General features: G+C 37.1%; 1 non-coding gene across 1 annotated transcript; it reads left to right on the top strand.

Annotated features, from left to right (window-relative positions):
• The first annotated feature begins 22,994 nt into the window (after window positions 1-22,994).
• On the top strand, window positions 22,995-23,098 carry LOC147493434 (small nucleolar RNA R71). Its single transcript, XR_015200480.1, has one exon. It is a non-coding gene; the product is annotated as a small nucleolar RNA R71 (small nucleolar RNA).
• Window positions 23,099-23,362: the final 264 nt, after the last annotated feature.

Raw genomic sequence — 23,362 nt, 5'->3', positions numbered from 1 at the left:
TAGTGAGTTAATGATTCTTTAGCTTTTTATATATCTAACTGTGAGTAGTTTTCTCTAAATCCAATTCAAACAATGATAGAGGATTAGGGAAGTCCTAATATAACCAGGATAACTAACCCAATTCATGCATGGAAAAAGAGGGAGAGTCACGATAGATTTTGGAATTCGAGTTCAAATAGGAGTTACAATTTGCTTGTCGTCGAAGAAGTCAGAGCTTTACGATTAGGACTAGTAGAGACGTGGAGCACTTCTAAAACTTCCCCTATAAAGCTATATTTTGTAGCATCTCCTGAATTCACTACTTCAACACTTTTTACATCTCTGTATTCTCTATCCCATCACCACAAAAAGTTCGGGAAGGAGCTTGAAGCATCAAGAGTACGGAGAATTAATCTATTTTTAGTCGTTATGGTATAGTATTGGGAAAAGGGTACGTAGAAGTTAATTTTATTTCCTACTGTCATGGGATTAGTTGTTTTTAATTTCTTAAAATGTCAATAGTTTATGGAGTGAGTGATTAGTTTTTATGAATAAGAATTAAATTGATATGAGCTTTGAAGTGTATGCATGGTGCATATATATGTTAAGTTGTGCTTTAGTAAGGTGGAATTCTTCTCTATTACGGACTAGTTCTTTATTCCTGACTAGTAAGTTAGAATCCTACTTTGTTTTGGATCCCAATCCTAATCAAAGTATAAATATAATCATTTTGGGCCTAAAAATTAAAAAAAAAAAAAAAAGCCCAATCAACTAGGTTTTTATTATATAAAACAAAGAAGGCCCGATACTTTCTTTCACTCATCACCTCCATCATCTTCTTCCAACCTCACTAAACAATATAACAACCCTCCTTCAACTAAAACCAGAAGTTATGGCTTCATCTTCTAGTCTACCCCAGACATGGCACACTTCCTAATCAGCAAGTATTAACTTCGGTCAGTTCACACAATGTTTTAAAATTAAAAATCTGGAACTCTAGATTTCCAAATAGTGGTGTTGGACGTCGTATTCTCCTGATAAGCAATCACCCAATTTTAGAATTCTCTAAATTCTAGAAGCTCTCAATTGCATTTAATAAAGATGGTTTCTATTTTTGTCACTGTTACAATATGGAAGAGAGAAGAACAAGAGGGGTGATCAGGAGGTTTTGGCTATAAAGAAGGAATGGTAGATTGGTTAGGTTAATGGACTACGTTAAGACAACATGGCTTTGGGTTCCTTAGCTCTATTTCGAGTAAATCACAATTGTTATCTACATGCCAGTGCCCTAGTGTGGTCTTAGTCAAACTTCATTACATGTGCAGGCGTGTAGTGACTTTATTCAATTATTCTGGTATCCTTGTTGGCCATTTTTATTGGAAGAGTGTAGGTAGATGAGCTAGTTATTGTAAGTAGGGGTGATAAGAAGGTTTTGAGTATTTGGTTTAAGTTTGCGCTTGAAAAAGATTTAGGAGAAAGAAGGTTCTGAACTGATAGATTTTATATAGAGCAAGTGTTTAAATTTTCAGTCTTGTCCCTGTGGTTTTGTTGTGTCCTCTTACCCCCGTGTCAGACAGTAATGTTTGGCCCATACACATTAACCCATCTCAAGGACAAGTTTGCAAACAGTTGCACATGGCAACTAAATGAAAGATTCATGCAGAACTCTGTTATGGAGAATCCTGTGATAACAATGCCATGAACGGATATTTTTTAAACAAAAATGTGAAAATTGCCGTTGGGATTGTTTCTTTTATTCTAAGGGGACAAATGTCACGAAGATATTGTTTGAGGTTTTTATGATTGTCGAATCGATTATGAGAAGGTGAGTGGCATGGGAAATTGGAGTTGTATTGGGATAATCAATCCGAGCTTATTAACCCATTTTCCTGGTAGAAATTTGGACTCTCGCCGGATTCATTTTTCTTAATAAATATTTTTGATCACTTCGTGTACTTGATTGTCTAATATGACTTTATTTATTTTACTTACGTAGAGACAAATATTGTATTCCGTGCAATAATGAAACTATTGATTTATTATTATTATTAATTATTATTATTATTATTATTCATTGTTTAATTTTTAATTTTTATTTTTCGGTCATGTCATTTGTACATGTGACTCTTACATTCCACTCTAGCACCTTTTCTCTGTGTTTTTAGAGACGTATAACTCTACGGATTGAGCACATGACAAATATTTAGTCGTTGTAGTAATTGTTGATCCTTATAAATCATCACTCTTATTTGTTTTGTTAAGGATATAAATTCTACAGATTTTAGCTGATGTAATTTTGCACGCATTTAAGGTAATATCCTTCCTTCTCTAACTATTTCAATTATGGTAAGCTTTCAGTTATTTTATTTAGTCATTGAGGACAATGCCTAATTTAGTTAGGGGGGTGAGAATTAAAATTTTGCAATATTTTAATTACAATATTTGGAAAGTTTATAGGTGAATTATGGTGATTCTAGGTGAAAAGTATATTTTTATCGTTTAAATTGGCTAATGAAATTGGAAATTATAAGTCATGACCGGATTAGTTAGACTTTTTCACTAAGTTTCTATTACTAGAAATAGATCTCAGCGATAAAAGTCTTAATCTAAAGTAAGTTCATATAATACACCACTAGAGGAATTTCAAATGAAAAGCGGCTTAAACTTCTACCAAACTAGAAGATTAGTACGAGACTTGACCTCGTGAAAACTTGAGCCTTTCAATTTTAATTTCTTGGAGAGTCTTTACGTGAATCTGAGTCCAAAGTTAACTCAACCATTTTTTGTGCTTAAATTAGTTGTGTAGTCTCATTCATTCTTGATTTGGTCAATCACGAGGTGGCATCAACTGAGGAGATAGCCATTAGGTCTTGTAGTCTATTCAAAGCGGAATATCATACTGATAAGTCAAGTAGTGAACCAATTAGCCTTTATCCCACCTAGTATCATGTTACCCACTTTTGATCCTTATATATTAAACCTTTTATTCTTAAACCAATCATCTCAAACCCAACTCCAGATAAGGAGTATATCCCATATTATTAGCCTTATCCATATTTCTGAGGATTTCTAAAGAACTAAAAAGAAAGCTAGAACAAAGAAGATTTTGAAGGAAATTTTATCAAAGTCAAATGAAGAAAATCATTCCTTTGCTCAAAGAAAAAAAATAATAAAAAAAAGAAATATAAATAATTGAGCAAAAGTAGTGATAGAGTTCAAGTGTTGCAGTCTGCAAGTGAAGAAAATTTCCAAGAAGGTCAAAAGCACAAAGTCTTTAGTATATTCTCAGAAATTTTTGAATCCTTTTTACCCTTTTCTTGTTAACCTGTCCTAAGCCCTGTTTTCATACCCAGACTTATCACTAAAGTATGATATGAAGTTTAGAATAGGTGAGAGGATGCTAAAGTGAAGGACCCGACACTTCAAATGTGATTGACATTCTTTCCATGAGACTTTATTTATATATTTGCAAATTTCCGTCTTTCTGACTAAATATGTGGGATGCTCTACTTTTTACTCATTTCCCTGCATATGGAGGTAAAATAGAAAACCTATCTGAGAGAGATTTCCTTGTGAGTGTATGAAATGGTGAGATTTGAAGTCAAAATACTAATCCAAAGGTGAGGTAGAAATTCCGTTGCTTGGAAAAGAGAAAAGAATCAAAATGTTTAAAAATAAATAAGCTCTAGTTAGGATGATTAGTCAGTCTTTTCTATCTTTATGAATAGAACCTTAGCCTAATGTTTTATGATTATGGGTGTGATAAGTAATAACCTTTTGATTTAGACATTTTAACTGAAAAAGTTGTTTTCTCTAGATTTCACCATAGTTCATATGTAAAATTGATTTTGTGGGTATATCAACTGAAAACCCTCACGAGGTTATAACTCGTCCTTTAAGGGTAACTTAAAGGTTTAAGGCCTTGTTGCATATGGTAAATGCAACCGCGATGCCTGCGAAAGTGAGTTCATTTATTATTTAATTAGTATTGTTAGCTTTGAACACTTCTCTAGTATACCACATATTTGCTAAGAGACTAGCAAAATGGTAGTTGGCGGTTGTGATAAGTGCTCAAAAGTAATGATTTATAACCCCAATTATGTGTATGTTAGTCTCTATTTTATAATTAAATATTATAACATATATGACGCAATTTGTGTTTTTACAGGTCAAAGAACCTAAATATAAAATATGGAGGGAAAAGAAGTCAAACAAGTAAAAAAGGACTCACTGGGAATTACAGCTAAAGGCCTAGGGCAAAAACGTCATATTTATCTCTATAAGTGTCAAGCCTAATGGGACTCTAAAAGAGGATAATAATTGAGTTAGAAGAGTCTTCAATCTGATCTCAAAGCCTTAATTTCGACTTCATAGGAAGATGAGATCAACATGGAAAAGAAGTTAGAGTTTCACAAGAATTAGGAAACTGAAAGCTGTCAAAAGCTGCAGCTTGGGAAATAGCCTGCAGGGAAAAGTGGCCCACGTCCAACTTTTGTCCAACCGAATTTAACTTTTCCAAGATTGCTTCTAGAAAGATTACAGAGAGTTTGACACCAAATAAACATAGGATTCGGATCTCTATCCAGACGAGCATGTAAGCCAATATATAAGGCACAAAAACCTCAGTTTACATCATCTAGGAAATTTACTGTTTGCATCTTAGATCTAGAATTAAGAGAGAAAAAAGTTCAGACCTTTTCACCATTAATAGCTATAAAGATTATTCCTTTCCATATTGTGTTCATAGCATAGTATAAGGGGCTAATCTCCTTTCTCTTGGGAGGGGAGATGAAGCCCTTTTCGTATGTTTTAGTTAAGTTCTTCTTCTATCATGTTTTAGTTTAAATCCCTCATTGAGTTTCTTCTTATTCGTCCATTGATCTAACACTCCTGTGGAGGTTAGGAGGTATTAGGATAATTCAAGATTATGTAGAGCCAAATACCACAAACCCTAGATTCTTTTCTTCTAGTTTTTAGTGTTCTAGTGTGATGATTGGATTCTTTATGGCACCTCAATTAGTTGTATGGTTAATGCCACTTGTGAATTTTCCATGGCACCTAGAGTTGTATATTGAATGCCACTTAAAGCACAATTTGGTTAGATAGAAGATATCATTGGAGATTGAAGAAGTATTTGATGGAAAGATAGAAAGCACGTTGAAAGCCACATATTATCATCATGTTTATGAGCATAAGGTTTGTAGGTATGGTGAGTTTCTATTGGTGATTTATATTAAGCATGATAGGTAGATCTATTAGACTAATTCTATGATTTTGGTGGATTCATCTCTCTCAAGATATTCTTTCTCTTGATTCATATTCATATATTTAATTTAGTTTAGTTTATGTATAGTTTAAATCTCAAATCAAATCAACCATATATTAATTATTACTTAGCCACATCTTTTACTTGCATCTATTAGAGTAATTTAGATTAGAAATTTCTATTATCATCAACTAGTTATTTAGAGTAGGATTGATACCTTGCTAACCACTATACTAATCAATATTTAATAGGCTAAGTAAGTTTTGCGAAAGATACGTAACACAAACAACGACACAAATAAATACGTGTTGCGTGCATTTTCACTAGTATAATTTTTTATTTTATTTTATTTTGTTTAACTTGGTGCAAGTTAGGGTTTATGTTAAACTTTTTGTTGAAACTGTTTCAGGTATATGTGACATTATGTTGTACATTGGTGGCATCAGCAGTTGGTGTTTATCTACATTTGTTGATGAAAATTGGAGGGTTATTGACAATGATTGAATGTATGGGTAGTATGATTTGGTTACTTTCAACACCACCTTATGAAGAGGTATTATTATTAGTCTAAGTTTTTCTTATGTGTTTGTTGTATTTGGTATTTGGTATTGAGGTTATGGGTGTTAATTAATTATGGTTTTTTGGTGATTAAAAAGAAGAAGAGACTTTCTCTAATGATGACAGCTGGTTTATTTTAAGGCACATCGATTGGTCCTTTAATTGACTTGGTCATTAATGTTGACACAAGGTGTGTAAATAAATATATTGGAATGTTATGCTACGTTTCCAATATCCATTTCAACTTTTTGTCAAACTCGATTCATTAATTAGTGTTTATTAGCTCTTCCAAAATCAGTATTGTGGTTAGTTATCGTCTCTCTTTTCGATTTTGAACTTGTTCGTACTAAAAAGTTTTCATTTTTTCCATTTTATGCAATTTTTCTTTCAGGAGCAGAGGAATTTCAATCGATTTTGCTTAGGATTTCATGCGTTCACACCTACTCTACCTTTCTTAGACGACAATATCTACTTAAATCGAGAAAGGTATGGGGTTTTCATATGATTTTGTTAGGAAATTCACAATTATCTTTTATTAGTTAGTTGAATTCTCATAGGGTCTTCTATTTAGGATGGGTGAACTTGTCTTTGTTTTTCTAATGTATGCAATGCATTATGCATCCCATGATAGAAATACACAAGATCAATATATTTTATCTACTCAATTGCTGAATTGCTTGTGTGACTGAAGTTTTAGTTGCTTTATTCGTGAGGAAAAAAATATTTGTTTATGGAATTCTTGTTCCCTCTATTTTGTCTTTGGTTGCCTTTTTGCATTTTATGAGTTTGGATGTCGTTGACGAACATGGAAGCAAAGCTCTTCATGTTTTGCATCTAGTGCACTCTCTGTACAGAGATTTCAAACATATATTCTTCGACTTTTGTTTTTCTGTTCGCTGTTTTTTTCTGGTAAATTTTGGTAATATATGGTGGTTTTTTAAACTAATGTATGGTAGCACAATGACAATTTTGGGTTTGCATTTTTGAACTGTTTCTTGGTGGCAAAATGGTTGGTATATTTTTTATTGGAATACATATTAATAATACCATTGTTTATGTACCAAAATAGAATGAGAATGTCCAGGAGATAGAGAAGTAGAGGTAGACTAGTGTTGTATATGTAGAAAAACTAGAATGGAATTGAAGAAGAAAAGAGGAATTGGGAAAAAAAGATGCTAACAAATAAACAATTCTTGTTTGTTATCCATAGCTTCGAAATTTCTTTGAGATTGTTTGATAAACTGTATACATAGTAAAATTATTACAGCTTGTCTTGATCAAGTGATTTGCTCAAACTATTGAAGTGAAGGTGTCAAAATCAAACTTGTTCATTTGTATGGTTGGTCTCTTTTTCCCTTTCCTCCCCTTTTCTTTTATCAATTTCAGTTTGTGCTTGGTAATAGCCCTTCCTCTCCCCAGTTTCCCGTCTTTCGCTACTCTTTTATTAACTTCTTAAATGTATGATTAGTATTATACAGAGCATTTATCTATTGTAAGCATGTAAGTTTTAGGATTGTATTTTGGTTAAGGATCTCACTGAATTTAGCTTATGCAATACAATCTTTGTTCTATGGTTAATTAAGGATCTCCTGTAAAACCCCATATTTTTGGGCCTTGGGCTAAAAAGGGGTTTGTGGGCTGAGAAATAGAAGACGAGAGAAGTCTCGGGGCTCCTTTTCTCAGGATCGATCTTAGTTTGGTACTCAAGTGATCTGCCATTTCTCAATCCTTCGTTTATGGGTGTATTTGGAATATGTAGGGTTAGATGGTTTTGTTAAGATTGTTTTGGCAAGGAGGTGGAGATGTATGTATGTTAGTTGCATTGTATAAGTCGTGCATTATGGTCTTTTGGATGTTGTTTGTATATTTATAGTTTTCTTCTTCTGCAAGGATTGGTTACTTGACTTAACTAACATTGGTCGAGATGGTTAAGTAGCTGGTTCTACGAATCAGTATATCTTTTAGTAGTTGGGTTTATGATTGAGGTATGAGGTTTTATATTTAGTTTGGATGTATTCTTATTAAATTTTCAGGTTAGGACATGTTTTATATTTATTAAATGTCCAAAATACAGAGAATACTTTGCCGAAAATTTTCCAGATAAGCTAAGCCACGTGTCATAGGTTTGAGTTTTGGGGTGTTACATCCCCCTTGTCCAACTTTAACAAATGTTGCTATCTGACTTTGTACAACCCTATTTTCTTATTCACTAAAGCTTAGAAGCACTTGTTATATGGATTTTATTTGTTTTGCAGTTCTCTTTACTGGAATAATCATTAAAGCCAGGTAAATGATTTTTTTGTCATTCACTTTATCTTTTGCATTTTTAAGATTTGGTGGTATCAACAATGGTCGCTAGGTATTCGATAAAGATGGCCTACTATTGTAGTGTGGTAGCTGCCCAAGCCTTGTTTTGATCTTTTAGTTCCTCAGATTTTATTTTTTATTTCTTATATTTTTAACTTTTATTTGCAGATCAAGAAGCTTTCTAGCCAGCAAGAAGACTTCCACTTCGGATAGATGCCAAAGCTCGTAGTTTGTTCGGTGTCTCTAAGAATGTCTTTCTAACTATGATGAAGAATAATCACTAGTGTTTGACGTGAATGTGACTTGGTCACAATTCTTTCTTAATCCATTCATTTGTATATTATTAAGTACTTATGGATTACCTAAGTCTTATGTCTATGTTTGTTATTGGAATGTTCAACGGAGTTAGCATTTATGAATGTTATTTGAATTTTAATGGATTATATTTTAGGTGTATATTTGTTGTAGGTCCAATTCAATGTGAAATGTCTGTTTTCAAATATATACAGGTTTTTTTTTTTGAAAAAAATTATAACATTTATAATGGTTTTGCCAGAACTGTCACAAAAGATACATTTTTTGTGACGGTTTTTGAGCAATTGTCACCGTTGTATGTGGTGGAGATAGGATAGTCTAGAACAAATATTAGTGACGGTTTTGGAAAAAAAATAAATGACCCCCATCTGTCACGGTTTTTGAAAAAAAAAAACAGTGACAAAAGACTTTTTGTCATTGTTTTTAACAGTGATATAAAACCTTTTTTCTTATAGTGATATTTCGCTCTATGCTCAAAGCTAGTAACAGATATACCCAACATATGTAACAGATGAATTAGCTCATGGAGTTATAGGTGTCATAAATAATTGAAATAACTACAAAGAAATTCTACCTAAGTTCAGACTTATTCAAAAGAAGAGTAGGCGAAACTCCAGTCAAATTGTTTATCAACGGAATGATAGCTCTTTCAAATTGTTTTTTTTTAATCATTCATTTCTTACAAATTCAATAAATTTAATTGACTAAAACTCCTCAATCACTTAATAATTCACCCCACAACAACAATGAAATATTCACAAAGCAATTTTTCAATACACCACCATATCATAAACAAACCCTCAGCAACTCCAATAAATTTCATGAGAAAGATGCATCATCCCAATATACTAATTAAAAAAAAACAACTTTTTTGAATAAAGGAAACAAACCAGTGAAATTGAAGCTAGCAGAATTTGTTAGCTTTGGCGGAATTTGTTAGAAGTTGCTGTAGAGATGAAATTGTTATCTTTGGTGGAACTTGTTGTATATGACGGCGAGTTCTTGGTTTTGACCAAATAAAAACCGAAAGAGAGAAAATTAGAAAAGAGTAAAAATTTTGGGCGGAAGGTATTCCTGCATTGGACTGGGATTTCAGGGAAAATTTTCTTGACAAGCATGGTCGGTTGATTTTTTGTTTGACGGTTATGGAACATCAATTTCATAAAAAGCCCGTCAAAGATATTCTTGATGATTAGTACCAGTCAATTCCTACCCGGGATAGGAGTAAAAAAAAACCATGTTTAATTTCACCTAGTGAGCACCTGTAAAAGAAAGTTAAACGATACAAATATGCAGAATTAAAATGCAGACGCAACTCCTATGTGAGTTCCATCCATTATGAAGATAACAGGAATTAAATATCGCTTGGGACATAAGCGGACTCTAATAGGAAATTATAAATATTACCATATGTAGTTGTGCTAATCAGGCATTATCCTCCCTTTGTTCCTCACTTGTGAAATGAGGCTCCTTCAAGTCTTGGCTATCTATGAGTATCTTCCATGCCTTCCTTTTGTTGTCATATACCCTAGCTAACCTATTTAGTGCAATTTGGTCGGACGGGGTATATGGGGCTACTAGGTGAGGCTGAGTGCGCCAACCTGGCCAAACCATAGCACGTAGAGAACGGACTATAGCATTGGTCGTGCGCATAGTGTCAACCTTAACCCAATCAGTGAAGCATGCACAGAATTTTGGGAAAAAGAACGTCATGATATGAGTGACTGTTACTGGCATAAGAAGGAACCTATGCCTTACAGTCTGTGCTCTGGCTAGACTAGTTACCATGGTTTTGGATATATCGTAAAACCAACGTCCTTCAGCTAAAGCAAGGAAAGTGTTGCAAGCGGTCGAATCCGCAAAAGTGAAGTGCCAATCTCCTAGGACATTTAACCTAAGGAAAAGCATTGCAAGGCCCGTATTAAAGGCCATGCTTCCTAAGGCTACGTTACGTTGGCCTTGTTCTTCAACTTGAAAAATACCCGCGCCATAGGTCTCATGTAAGTGTACCCCAGTCATAATGGTTTGCATTATCATCAATATAATTAGCATGGGTGTGTTGTGCAGTGATAGGAATTCCTAATGAAAAAGATATTAAGTACTTAGTCAATTCAAAGGGTTCATCATCTAACATGACTCTTATTTCTTGTTCTCCATTGGAGCATAAAAAAGAAAGTAACATGCTCATAAAAATACGTAGTAAGTGCAGGAGAATAAGTTTGATCAGGTCTTACCAGTAGGGTGAACAATTCGTGCTCCATCATCCTCTTGTTAAAGTGGAACCCATAATTTTCATTAAGGAATAGATCCTCAAAAGACTGTCTCGGTATAATTTTTGGAGTACTCATAGCAACCAAGAAATGAAAAGAACTACTGGAAGTGTTAGAAAAAGAACCTAGAAGTCCGAGCCTGAAAGGTTGCAGTGAGGGCTCGGACGCGCTCTGAATTTGCCTTTAGAGGGCGCAGGGCGTGCTTAAGAAAAGACTTATAAGAGTTATATAAGGGCGGGTCACGCTCTATTTGTTCATGGGGAGGGCGCGGGCGCGCTCTGATATGCAGCGATGTGTTTAAGGTTTATAGTAATGAAACTACATGCTTATGTCTTGTATTTATAGTGTTTGGTTGCTAAACATATTTTTAGGAATAGTTTCCGACACATGAATTCTATTTCAGTTTTTTGGAATTTATATTTATGATTAGCTTCTGAAATTCAGTGAAATAGTGATATGCCCGAAATATAAGGTTCCCAATTACATTATGGATCCCAATTTAATCAAACAAGGCCCATGGGTGATATATTGTGGGATTTCTATATAAGATTAACTTATGAAATTCCGCAAAATATTGGAATTCCTTAAAATATCAGGTACCTAATTACATTATGGATCCCCTGTGAATAAATCAAGGACCAATTGGTCTTATATTTTGGCCCAAGACTACTAGAAATGTGATTAAAGCATGCAATTTTGTACGTGCACATACATTGTAATAAATTTGAATATACCACCCCAAACAATTTGAGAGGGGGGGGGGGTTCATGAAATAGTTCAATAAAATACCTAAACATGTTGATACAGCAAAGAAACTATATGGTAAAGAATATATGATTAATCATGCACTAAATTTAACGATATGTGCATAGTAGAGCAATCACATAAACAAATAATTTTTGGCAGAAGAAAGAAGAGACTCAACCCGCATTTAGTTAGAAAAGTATCACAGGTGCTTATAGAGGCAATACAACAAGCGGGTCAAGCGGCGACAATTCTAGATTGGAGACTCCGTGCTCTGCTGGGAGAAAGACGGGAAACTGGGTCCAAATTGGGAAGGACCCTACACCATGGTGGAAGACTGAATTTTTTTTATAATTGAATGTAATGAAGGTACAGAGCAATGTAATGGAGATCCAGAGCAAAGGACTAGAGCTGTTTGTAAATATATAATACTACGGCACTTTTGTGACAAGAAGTTTGCTTACTATGTATGATTTCTTAGTCAGACTATGGACCGTTGAATGTGAGGAGCACTACAGAGTTAAGGCCGAGTTGGGGGCAAGAGGAGTAGCCCCAACAAGCCCCATGGCCCGATAGAGGAGCCCTTCGCGGACGGGGAGTATAACTACACCTGGGGCACAGAGAGTGGTCCACATTAGGCTGCTCCACCCATCAGAAGGAGAGGCAATGGAGGGGACGAGCCCGTCTCTGACACAAAGACCAGATTGAGCATGGGGTAAGATGAGTTGCCCCAGCAACCAGCAAGGCCTGGTTGAGGCCACGGAGTGGGATGAGCCCTTTGTGGACGAGAAATACCCGAGACACATGGGACAAAGAGAGTGGTCCACATTAGGCTGCTCCACCCATCAGGGTAGACGCAACAGAGGGGACGAGCCCTTCGCTGACACTAGCACCAGAGGGAGCCTAGAGCAAGATGAATTGCGCCAGCAGGCGTCATGGCCTGATTGAGCCCGCAGAGTAGGACAAGCCCTTCACAGACGAGATACAAACAACACATGGGGCAAAGAAATTTGCCTTCATCAGGTGGCACCGCCAATCAAAGAAAGGGATAGCAGAAAGGATGAGCCTTTCACTGACACAACGCCAAAGTCAAGCCTGGGGCAAGCTAAGTTGCCCCCAACAGGCTTTCTGAGACAATAGAGCCCGCAGAGTGGGATAAACCCTTCGTGGAAAAGAGATACAAATGACACATGGGGCAAAGAGAGCTGATAAGAGCCCAAAACTATAGTTTTAACCCTTTAACAAGATTACTTTTTGACCAATTATGTGATTAATAAGTAAGAGTTAGTACTATTATCGTGCTTTTGTGTATTTCTGGCATTGGAGTCAATTATGTGCAGAAATGCAACCCTTTTGCGAGATAAAGGAGCAAAGGTTGGCTGCTAAGAAGTTATATGATTAAAGGCCAAGATTCAAGGAGAAAAAGCCTTTTTAAAGCCCGATCAAAGCTGAAAAGTCAAAGTCAACGCGGGCAAAAATAACGTATAAAAGTCAGCAGAACTTCCGAAGGCCATATCTTTGGACTCAAATCTTGGAATTGGGCCTACCATATGTCAAAACAACCGGCTCAGAAACCCCTTTGTGGACTGAAATAATGAGATTTTGGGCTCGATTTTTCGGCCCAAAACATGGCTCCTAAGCCCATGCACAAAATTATGGATCTAGTCTCTTCTATATTCTATATAAAGAGACTAAGACTTAGCTCTTAAAAAAATTAGTTAATTGATAAACGTAAAATGGTGAGTATTCCTACGAAATGAACTACGAATCCACAACGTAAGTAAACTAAACTATTTACTGATGCTCTCTTAGTTTATCAAATCTTTATTCTACTCTCAATCCTATGAGGTATAGTGGGGTAGACAAGTTCGTTCCACTCCTAGTGCTTTAGCATGGATGTTTTCTAATCTAACTAGTCGTTTTTAAGTCTATGAGAGTTTTACGAAGGGAATTATACTACGATGCAACTACCCACAAGATGCAACTAGTCGCTTATCAGTCAACTAAGGGAATGTTACGTTGATTCTATGATAAGGAGTTAGAGGGGGATTGATTCCACCTTAACTCAACTTAATCCACTAACGCGACGAATCGTCGTAATCCGAATTGAATCTTGCCGAAGAACAATTGGTTATTCCTAATCCCTAATTATACATGGCATTTCTACCAATTCATAACTAGCATGTGAACAATTAAACCCATTCTCATGGTGAACTAATCATTTCTAGAGTGGAATAGAAAATACGGCGACTTTTACGATAATCGAATCAAGCTTTCATCAAGGCTTCACAACCCCTCTAATGGAGGTTTAGCCTTGAATCATTCATAATCATTTCCATTTATATTAAAACTAAACATAATATAAAGCATTGAAATTTATTTAATTAAACAATAATGAAATCTAATTTAATGACTAAATTGAACTAAGGACATGAATTGAAATTAGATCTAGAATTGGAATTGACAAAAATCGAAATGGATAAAGAATACTACTTTATTGATCTAATCAAATGAAGAACAAGATTCAAAGGTTTAATCTAATAAGGGATTTGAAACTAAATTAAACTTAATTAATCTAATGAAAACTAGATCTAGAATTAAGGTTTAATGGAGGCTAACTAATCTAATTTATTTTCTAACCTAACTATCTACCTTTAACAAAGACTTAAGCTTTTGTTCTTATACATTCAGATCCAAAATTCGTGCATGGGCTTGGAGCCAGGGTTTGGGCCAGAGAATCAGGCCCAAAACCCAATTCTTTCGGTCCAAAAAGGCCTCTTCAGCTGCAGTTGACTTCCACAGACTTTTCGTCCACTTCTGCTCCTCTGATTGGGTCAAGGCTTGGACCATTGCAAAGCTCTTTCCGATCCGGTCGTTTTGACATAAGGTATGCCCAATTCCGAGGTCTGAGTCCAAAGATACGGCTTTCGGAAGTTCTGCTGACTTTTGCTCCTGTATCTCGCTAAAGTGGTACATTTCTGCACATAATGGACTTTGAAGCCTGAAATGCATAAAAACGCGCGTCGGTGTTAACTCTTACTTATTATTCACATAATTGGTCTAACAAAGATGATTATTAAGGGGTTAAAACTACAGTTTTGGGCTCTTATCAAACCACCCCTTAAACAAAGATTTTGCTTGTCCTCAAGCAAAGATGAGAAATTAGAATAAGTGACCAAAAATGGAGTTCTACCTAATCTCGTTTATTTGAGTGCGCGTTGCATTGACCATATGCAACAAGGCCTTAAACCACTAGGAATTCCCTAGTGGACGAAGTTATAGCCTTCGTGAGAGTTTTCCAAAGAAGGTACTCACAAACTTCATCTATACTACAACGACTAAGAAAATAAAACTATTGTTTCCTTATTCATGCTCAACTATCTATACATCTCTCTAGCAATTACATAAGAATAACCAGTCAAAACCCTAAGTTAATATATGCATAATAATCAATCATCTACAATAAACATATATACAATGAGTAGTACTATCAAATGTTTAGCGGTTTGTTTGTTTTAGAACTTCGAATAAGCGTCCTTAAGTAGGTTCTCACAATAATAGTCAAGAAACAACACTCTGATTTTTGCACTCAAGTTTAAGCTACTCCATTAATACAGGTGGGCACACTTTACCTTACAATCTCAATGACAACAAGGAAGCGGGGTCAATCAAACACATCTGCCACTTACTATCACACTAACATATTCCTAATTGAGCTAGAGGTCTTTATTAGGTGTTACGAGGATTAGGAGATGGTTTAAGAAGGAAGGAAATGGATATTCAAAAGGACAAGTCCGAGATAATAGAGTCTTCAGATATGTGTAACTTAGAGAAAAACCTTGTTATTTTCTTTTTGCTTCTATACTTTGTTTCCATCCTTAGCCATATTTTTTTTTCTTTTCTTTGGCTTTTGACTCCTTTTTTCCTTCTATTTTTTTTTTGGAGTTTTTATTTTATTTCTATTTTTCTTTTCTTTGGATGGAAACTTCTTTTCTTTATTTTCCTGAAGCAAGTAACAATTTTTGTTTACACAGGTTTTCTCTTCTTCTTTCTTCACTCATTCTATTCTCGGACTTATTCTAAATTGGGTAGGTTGATTTTTTTTTTTTTTTTTTTATTTTTTTTGTTTTGTAACAGGGGTAAAGGAATTGTGGTGTATGGAAGGCTAAAGAAAAGGCTCAGAGTGGCGACTAGCGGAAAATAATTCATAGGTTTGAATTTCTGGCTATATCGATCCAAAGAAATGGCCTAAATTCTCACTTAGGATATGGTTTAGTGATCAAGCAAGTGGGCGTGTGATTTCTCTATCCGGATTTTACTTCTCCCTTGTGTCATTTCTCAAATGTTTAGCTTCATATAAGGCTTTAGGCTATATTCTCACAGGATTTGTAGAATAAGTACTCTAGCCTAGATTTGAAAACTTCTTGCTAACAATCATAGATACTCATGTAATATATTTATAGATAGATGCAAAGATTATTACCTACGATTAACCTAAGTTTCTAACAATTATTACGATGCAACAGCGACTATGTGAGACTTCTAGATTGTTAAGAGCATGGAGAAAGAAAACAATACCAATATTCCTAAGTGTATAGCATAAACTTATTTATTTATATTTTTAAATTTTTGAAATTTTAACTAGAAAACAAATGCATATTATATATATCTATATCCTAACAGATGTCTTAATTACACGTGATTCTATGCCCCCCAAACAAGAAGCATGCTTTGTCCTCAAAGCATTGTAAATAAAGAGGGTAAGAAAAATACCATTGAAGCGCTGCGGAAATTCAGAAACATCCGCAAAACAATGTTAGAAACGTACTAATATAGGAAATAAAAACCGACGCGAACTCTATAAAGAGTTCCACCCATTATGGGGTTAACTTAATTAAATTGCTTGGGACATAAGCGGACACTAACAGAAAATAAAACTTACCTCCACTCCCGTTGTTATTAGGTCATCTTAGCTATCCTCTACTTCTATAAAGAAGTCGCGGTTCCTTCAGCGTCTGCCATGCTATGATAATTTGCCGGGCTTCACGCCATTTATCATCTATGGTTGCTAACCTATTAAGTGCCACTTGGTCCGATGGGGTGTAGGTGCAACCTTGTGAGGTTGTATCCGCCACCCATGCCAAGTCATTGCACGGGAAAGATCGAATAATACTATTGGTGGGTCGCACCGTGTCTACCTTAATCCAATCCGCGGAAACGTGTACAAAAAAACAGGAAAGAAACATAGCATAATACGTGAAATTAAAACAGGCATAAGAAGGTACTTATGCCTCATGGTATAGGCTCGTGCTAAACTAGACATCAAAGTCCTGGGAAGGTCATAGAACCCGGCCCCATTGGCTAAAGCAAGGAAAAACGCTGCAAGTGGCGTCCATTCACGTAAGAAAAACGCCATTCCCCTAAAATGTTTAGCATAATCCAAAACATAACAGTTCCTATGTTCATGGACAAATGGCTACCAAGGGCAACGTTATAGTCCCCTTGGTCCTCAATCTGGAAAATGCCTGCCCCATAAGCCTCGTGCAAAGACTCATAAGTGTAGACATGCATATTATCGAATCCAATAGCACCATGGGTCTTGTATCTCACCGGCATAGCAAGTCCAAGAACAAATGCTAGCAAGAACCTCGTAATCTCCATTGGTTCATTGTCAATGTTGATGGAGAACACTTGTTCTCCATCCGGTCTCTCAAAGAAAATGCAGTTATTATAAAAATAAGATGCAAGTCTTTGGAGAATAAAGTTCAGCCGGTCTTACCATAAGAGGTTCCCAACCAACATATGTGATCACCTCACAAAACCAAGCACCGTAAGTAGTGCTTTGGAACAAATCTTCGAAAGACTGTTCCGTATCAATATTGGAGATGTCATCTCAAAATTACGCTTTGGAATAGCTGCGAATGATTCGGGTACTACACGCCGAAAAACGGAAATTTTCTAGTCCGGAGAAGTCAGGCGGCTGGCGCTTAACTTAGAGGCGCGCTTTTTGTATTTTGGAATTCCAAGTAACTTAGCGCTGGTCGTCGACTCGACGCTAGGCCAGCTCGACCAAATTTTTCTCGACAGAATTGTAGGCGCTGAGCGCCAACTAGAAGGCGCCACCCGAAGCTGCGTAGAATGCGAAAATGAAGTCGAAACGTGGGAATCGCGGGTTTGAAGGGTGAGTGATGGAGTTTAGGTGTAGTGTGAGTTGTGAGGATAGATTGTATCAAGTTTATATAGGCTTAAAGTTGCTAGAATGGATCGGAAAGTTGCCAAAACTAATTTCGCAGTTTCCGAAATCCTAAAATTTCCAAACTTCAAAACGGAAACAACTCATCTCCGGATTCTAATTCAAACCCAAAGATCTCTTATTTGGATTTTATGACTGAATGTACCTATTTAATCTAGATTTCATCCTACAATGATTCTCAATCACGATATGCCTAAACTACCATATTTTCACCTTTTATCCATGATGAAATTCTAACACTAGGGTTTTATAAAAAAAATACAGAAGCGAAATAATCAAACCACCCCCAAACAAGTTTGGAAGGTGTGGTCAATATGAAATAAGCACACAATATGAAAATAAACCCTTGTATTATAATTTCATTCGAGTATTACTACAAACTTCAAATTAACAAATAAAAGTTACATTGCAATAAAGACAACAAAAGTAAATAAAACAACAACTACTAAAACATAAATAACATGACTATCACTCCTCATCCTCTCTAAACACCTCGCCATCGGTGGCGAGGGCCTGAACTTCAGTGGTGGCTCCCCGGCTCCGTAAGGTCGGCCAGCCGGTCCTCCTCCCGTCGACGCAGCTCATGCCTAGCAGCTGTGTCCTCGAGGCGTAGTCCGTCGAGGTGGGAAGCGTGCTAGCATATCCACTCTAAACCGGCGCTGGGCTTCCATCTCAGCCCCTGCTTCCCCCATCTCATCCTCCCTCACGGGTGCGGAGCTCGAAGTTGTGGTGAATGGTGGCCTGTCGAGTCCGGAGGTCTGCACAGAGAGTGTTGAGTGAACGCATGCCCCTATGTAGCATAGTCATGCGCTCAGCATCAGACCAACACCTCTGGAAGGCATCCGTATCAAAGCAGGTGCCATCCTCCTCATCCTCCTCCGACTCATCCTCATCTACCCTCTGCTCCTCCTCCTCAGCCTGTTCCCTATCCTCGGGCAATTTCCAGACTTGTTGGACACACTCCCTATAGATACGCGGGTTCCCGCGGGGGTAATGTAAATCCTCTCGGAGGCGGAGTTGCCTTCATCTTCAACATGATCTTAGTGATAAGCACGGGAAGAGGTGCCAACGACCGTCCAACCTCCCCGATCATCATGTTCACAAAAAACTCCGTGATACAGAAATCGTTCTTCCGCTCCCCGGAGTATCCATAGGACGTGGAGGCAGGTCAGACCGATGTCACTGACCTTGTCCTTGCCTAGGACATTCCGACCAATCCACTGGGCTGTAGCCAGTTGGTTGGTCCTCAGAGAAGCCTGGCGCACACAATGGGAGTTTGGATTGTAGCTCCCATTGATGACAGTAACGCCCATCAACGGCTCAACCCCGTCAAACTGGGGCTCCTGTAAAACGGCATCCAGATTGATTCTAGGCGGAATGCCTAGAATCTCAGCCAACAGCCCCGTAGTCAACTCCCTCCTCTTCTTCTTCACCAAAACAAAAATCCGACTCCCCTCCAACTCCCGGGTGTTGTAGAACCGTCTGACCAAGTCTTCATGGTAGAAGTCTTCGGTCGAGTACCAGAGACTATTCCAGTCTCTACTAGCCATTTCGTCACCGTAAAACGGCGCTAAAATGGTCGGGCGAAAAATCTGCTCCGGTATAATACGGCGTTGAGCCATTTAGAGTTTGATTACGGTTTGGGGTTTGTAGAGGGTGTGGTAGTGGTGGTTTTACTTGACCGACTTGAAGAACAGTGGAGGTGGTGGAGTGGTGGCGGCAGCACCAATTGGTTTGATTTTTCGGTGGTTTTTCGAGTTTTAAATTGGTGGAGTTTGTTTTGATTGGTGTTTGCAAACAAAAATGGGTTGGGATATGATTTTTGGCGTGGGTTTATGGTATTATTTTTAATTTTTATTTTCTAGGTTTGGAGGTTTGTTAATGGCGGTGGAAGATGAAAGAGATGAACTGTTGCGTGAGAATGTAAGAGCTGAAAGCCAAGCTCTCCATGGGCGGGTAGCGAAGTTGGGCCCAAGCCCAAAATCAAAATTTTCGATTTTTTCGATTTTTGCGAATTTCAAATCAAAATTCCCGCCGTTACCGGGTCCGATATTTGCGAATGAGATATGGAAATGATCGGAGAGAATTTCCTATCCAATGATCCATAAAACACTCTATTCCGACTTCGGATGACATATGAGATAGTGGAAAACGCCTCAAAGTCGTGCATGACGTAAGTTATCTTGAACGAATGAACTCTAAATTAATAGATCATGTCAATCCGAATCGTAATACAATAAAACGCCTAAGCAACTCTAGTGGGACATAAAACATTTAGTATGCGAAACATTTAACACCCCACCCCCAAACAAATTTTTACAAGAATTTTAGAAAATTTGTTTTAGCGATGGTCTTTTAAAGTCGATTCGAGACTTCCTAGATTACTATGTTTATTTTCTTTTTTATTTTTTATTTTAGTTTTAGAAGGAAAAACAATAAGCAATAAAGACATAATTCACACCATAGAGAAACATGACTCAAAAATCCGAGAAAACATGCAAGAGTGGAAAACGTGAATTATGTGAACCGTGGACTTAGGATCCGGTACTTACAGCCACACACTCCATAGGGAGGGCCCGGTTACCTTAATGGTGCACTCACCAATATATTGGAATGAAAGGGAATGCACCAACACAGAAATTTGAGTCGTTTATAGTCAGATACTCAAGACTTTGTCTAAAACATATGTATGAACATGCAGTTGATCATATATCAACAACCGAAATAGTTGTGGATCATTCCATAAATAAATATCACAGCAAACATATCCAAATACAATGAAACACCAAGATTTCCTACGACTCAGCCTAGTGGAATCCAAACGAAGTTGGGTAACCTTATTGTGTAACCTATCATGCACCTTCTTTTTCATTTTTGAATGAGTGGGTGTTCTAGTAAATGAGTGTGGAAAAGTGAATGGTTGTGGAGAATATGGTAGATATGGATAAGTTCTAGAAAGACAGCCGCATACATGATGAGGATGTGGTTTTAGCACTGAACTCATTCATTGTGTGTGTAGGACCTGCCTCAATTCTGAAAATGAAGGTGTCACAAAGTTTGTCCTTCCAAGTATCCGTTTGCTAGGAGGATTTAAAAAATTATAGAGCCTGAAGAAAAAAATGATCGAGTGCAAACTTCGGGTTCCTTTGAAAGGGTGGAAGGAGGGGCATCGAGGTGGTTGTTGTGCAAGTTAGTTCTTGATAGGGTGAATTGTCACCTACTCGAAGAAACTCATCAATTCCTTATCTAGATTGGTCATATCCACATTACTATGGTAGTCCTCTACATCTTTGAGAAAGTCATCTATCCCATCCTCGTCAATAACATGTGTATCGACTAGTGTAGGAATGAAAATATTGAGTCCGACTTTCCAAAGGAAAGAATTTTGGGCATATGACTATCGGGGAACGTGTTGTTGAAATAATCTCGAGCAAAGCTCGATCATGCTAACCTCTCCATCCATAGACGAATCGGGTAATCGCTGTGTCCTTGTTTTAAAAACATTGACTTCAACAAAGAAGATGGCCAAAAAGACATGGACATTGAACCATCACGGCAATTAATGAGCGCATTGGCAGTTGCCAAGAAAGGGCGCTAAAAATGATCCTAAAGTCGATTAGCGACTTATTGATCGAGGACTACAAAATCAGCCGGATAGTAGAAATCCACGAACTTTTACCAACACATTTTCGACTACACCCTTAGGATACTTAATAGACCGATCGACTAATTGCAACGTCATTTTAGTGGGTTGCATCTTGTCTAGACCTATTTGTCTATACAAATAAAATGGGAGTAAGTTAACACTAGCCCCGTGTCTAATAACGCTTGTGTCGTCAGATAGGAATCTCCTAAGGTGCATTGTACGATGGGGCGACCGGGGTCCTTGTACTTAACAATTCCATTATGTTCAGATAAGGTTGGGAATTGTTCGTAAAAAGGCGTTTTGGTATATTGGTCTTCTTCGCCTAGTAGTACACAATTCCTTAAGAAACTTAGCATGGTGTGGTAGCTTTTTATAGCTTCGAGGAAAGGAAGGTTTATAGTTAGATTCTTGAAAACGTCCCTAATCTCCTCGTAATTTGTATCCCTAGTTAACATGGCTAATTTTTGTGGAAACGGTGGTTTCGTCTATATTTAGCAATGGTATCGGTGGATGTTTAACCGTGGCTTTCTGTTTCTTAGGTTGTGTTGTAACCCGTACCTCTACGATGGTAGGCTCTTCAGTTTCTATTTCAAGATCTAGTAATATAGCGGTGTAGGGAGACTCTTGGTGGGGTAACTATAGGCATAGTTACTTTGTTATCAACCACTCTGCGGAAGCGGAGTGGTGATGGCATTTATCTCACCTACATTTTCATATTCATTACTAGTATTATCCGTTACCTCAAAAGCTGTGTTTGTTGTTTTAGGATTAGGTATTGCGTTACCGGAAACACACCTTTGGTTTGGGCTTTATCTTGAGCCAATTGTTGGGTTAAATTATTTACGGATTGTAGAAGTTGTTGGTTGGATTGAGCCATGGTTTGAAAAGTTTTGGCTCACTTGTATAAAGGTGTCAAGACGATCCGGTTGTGTGGGTGTAGTAGTCACGGGTGTTATTCTTTGGAACTATTTCCGTGAATTATTTATCAGTGGATTTTGATAGTTATTATTTACCGAACGATACCTCTATTAGCATTATAATTATTATAATTAACTTGACCTTGTGCTTGACCTTGTCGAGGTTGCACTTGGTTGTTATAATTATTAAAATTACCCCGACCACGCCCTTGTCGTGAGTGGAGCTTGGTTAAAAGCTGCGTTATTAACATATTGATGATTGTACCCTTGAGGTGTGGCGTTTTGGTTATTTCTCCAACCGGTTGGGATTTTGTCTCCGAGGCGTTAGGTTCACTATTAATGGAACAAGCCCGTTCATAGGCTATAGGACGATGGGATTCGGGATGCTCGGGACTCAACAGAAACTACATGGATTTGAATTTACATTCATAACGGGATTGGCTTTTGTTGTACGAAATGGCATCTACCTTTTTTGTGAGGGATTCAATTAGAGTTTTAAGCTCAGGATCTGATTTAACCTCAAACATACTGGTAGCCTTAACTGTGGAAGAAGAACTAGCGGAGCGGGAGTAATCGTCACTACCCCCCCAATTATTATTACGCTTAGTTTGGTCCTCTAAAAATTTATAAGCCTCCGAGGCTCCTTTGTTTAAGAAACTACCCCGTTCATTATGTCAAGGACTTCTTTATGGTGATGTTGAAGTCCTTTGAAAAACACGAACTAACGTGTCTTTAAGCTAAGTTATGATGTGGACACTCTATAAGCAGATCGGTGAAACGATTCCAAGCCTCTGAAAATGTTTCATGAGGATTTTGTCGAAAGAAATGAATCTTAGAAAGCATCTCATCCGTCTTTAGGGGTGGGTAAAAATGTTCCATAAACAGCTGAACAAGTTTAGCCCACGAGTCCACAATTAATTAGGCTTTGGCAGTTAACCAAGACGCCTTTATCGGGTAAGGTGAAAGGGAATACCCTTAATTTAATTTGTTCGAACCAACCGTAGGATGGTGGAATGTTGTTAGGACTTGTTCAATCCTACGATGTGTTTGGTAAGGTTTTTCATGGTCTAAACCATGAAAGGCGGGTAACAAATTAAAAATATTTGG

Source organism: Coptis chinensis, chromosome 6 (assembly GCF_015680905.1).
Source record: "Coptis chinensis isolate HL-2020 chromosome 6, ASM1568090v1, whole genome shotgun sequence".
Taxonomy (NCBI): Eukaryota; Viridiplantae; Streptophyta; class Magnoliopsida; order Ranunculales; family Ranunculaceae; genus Coptis; species Coptis chinensis.
The sequence above is the reverse complement of the archived record's forward strand: the minus strand, read 5'-3'. Positions and strand labels throughout refer to the sequence as shown.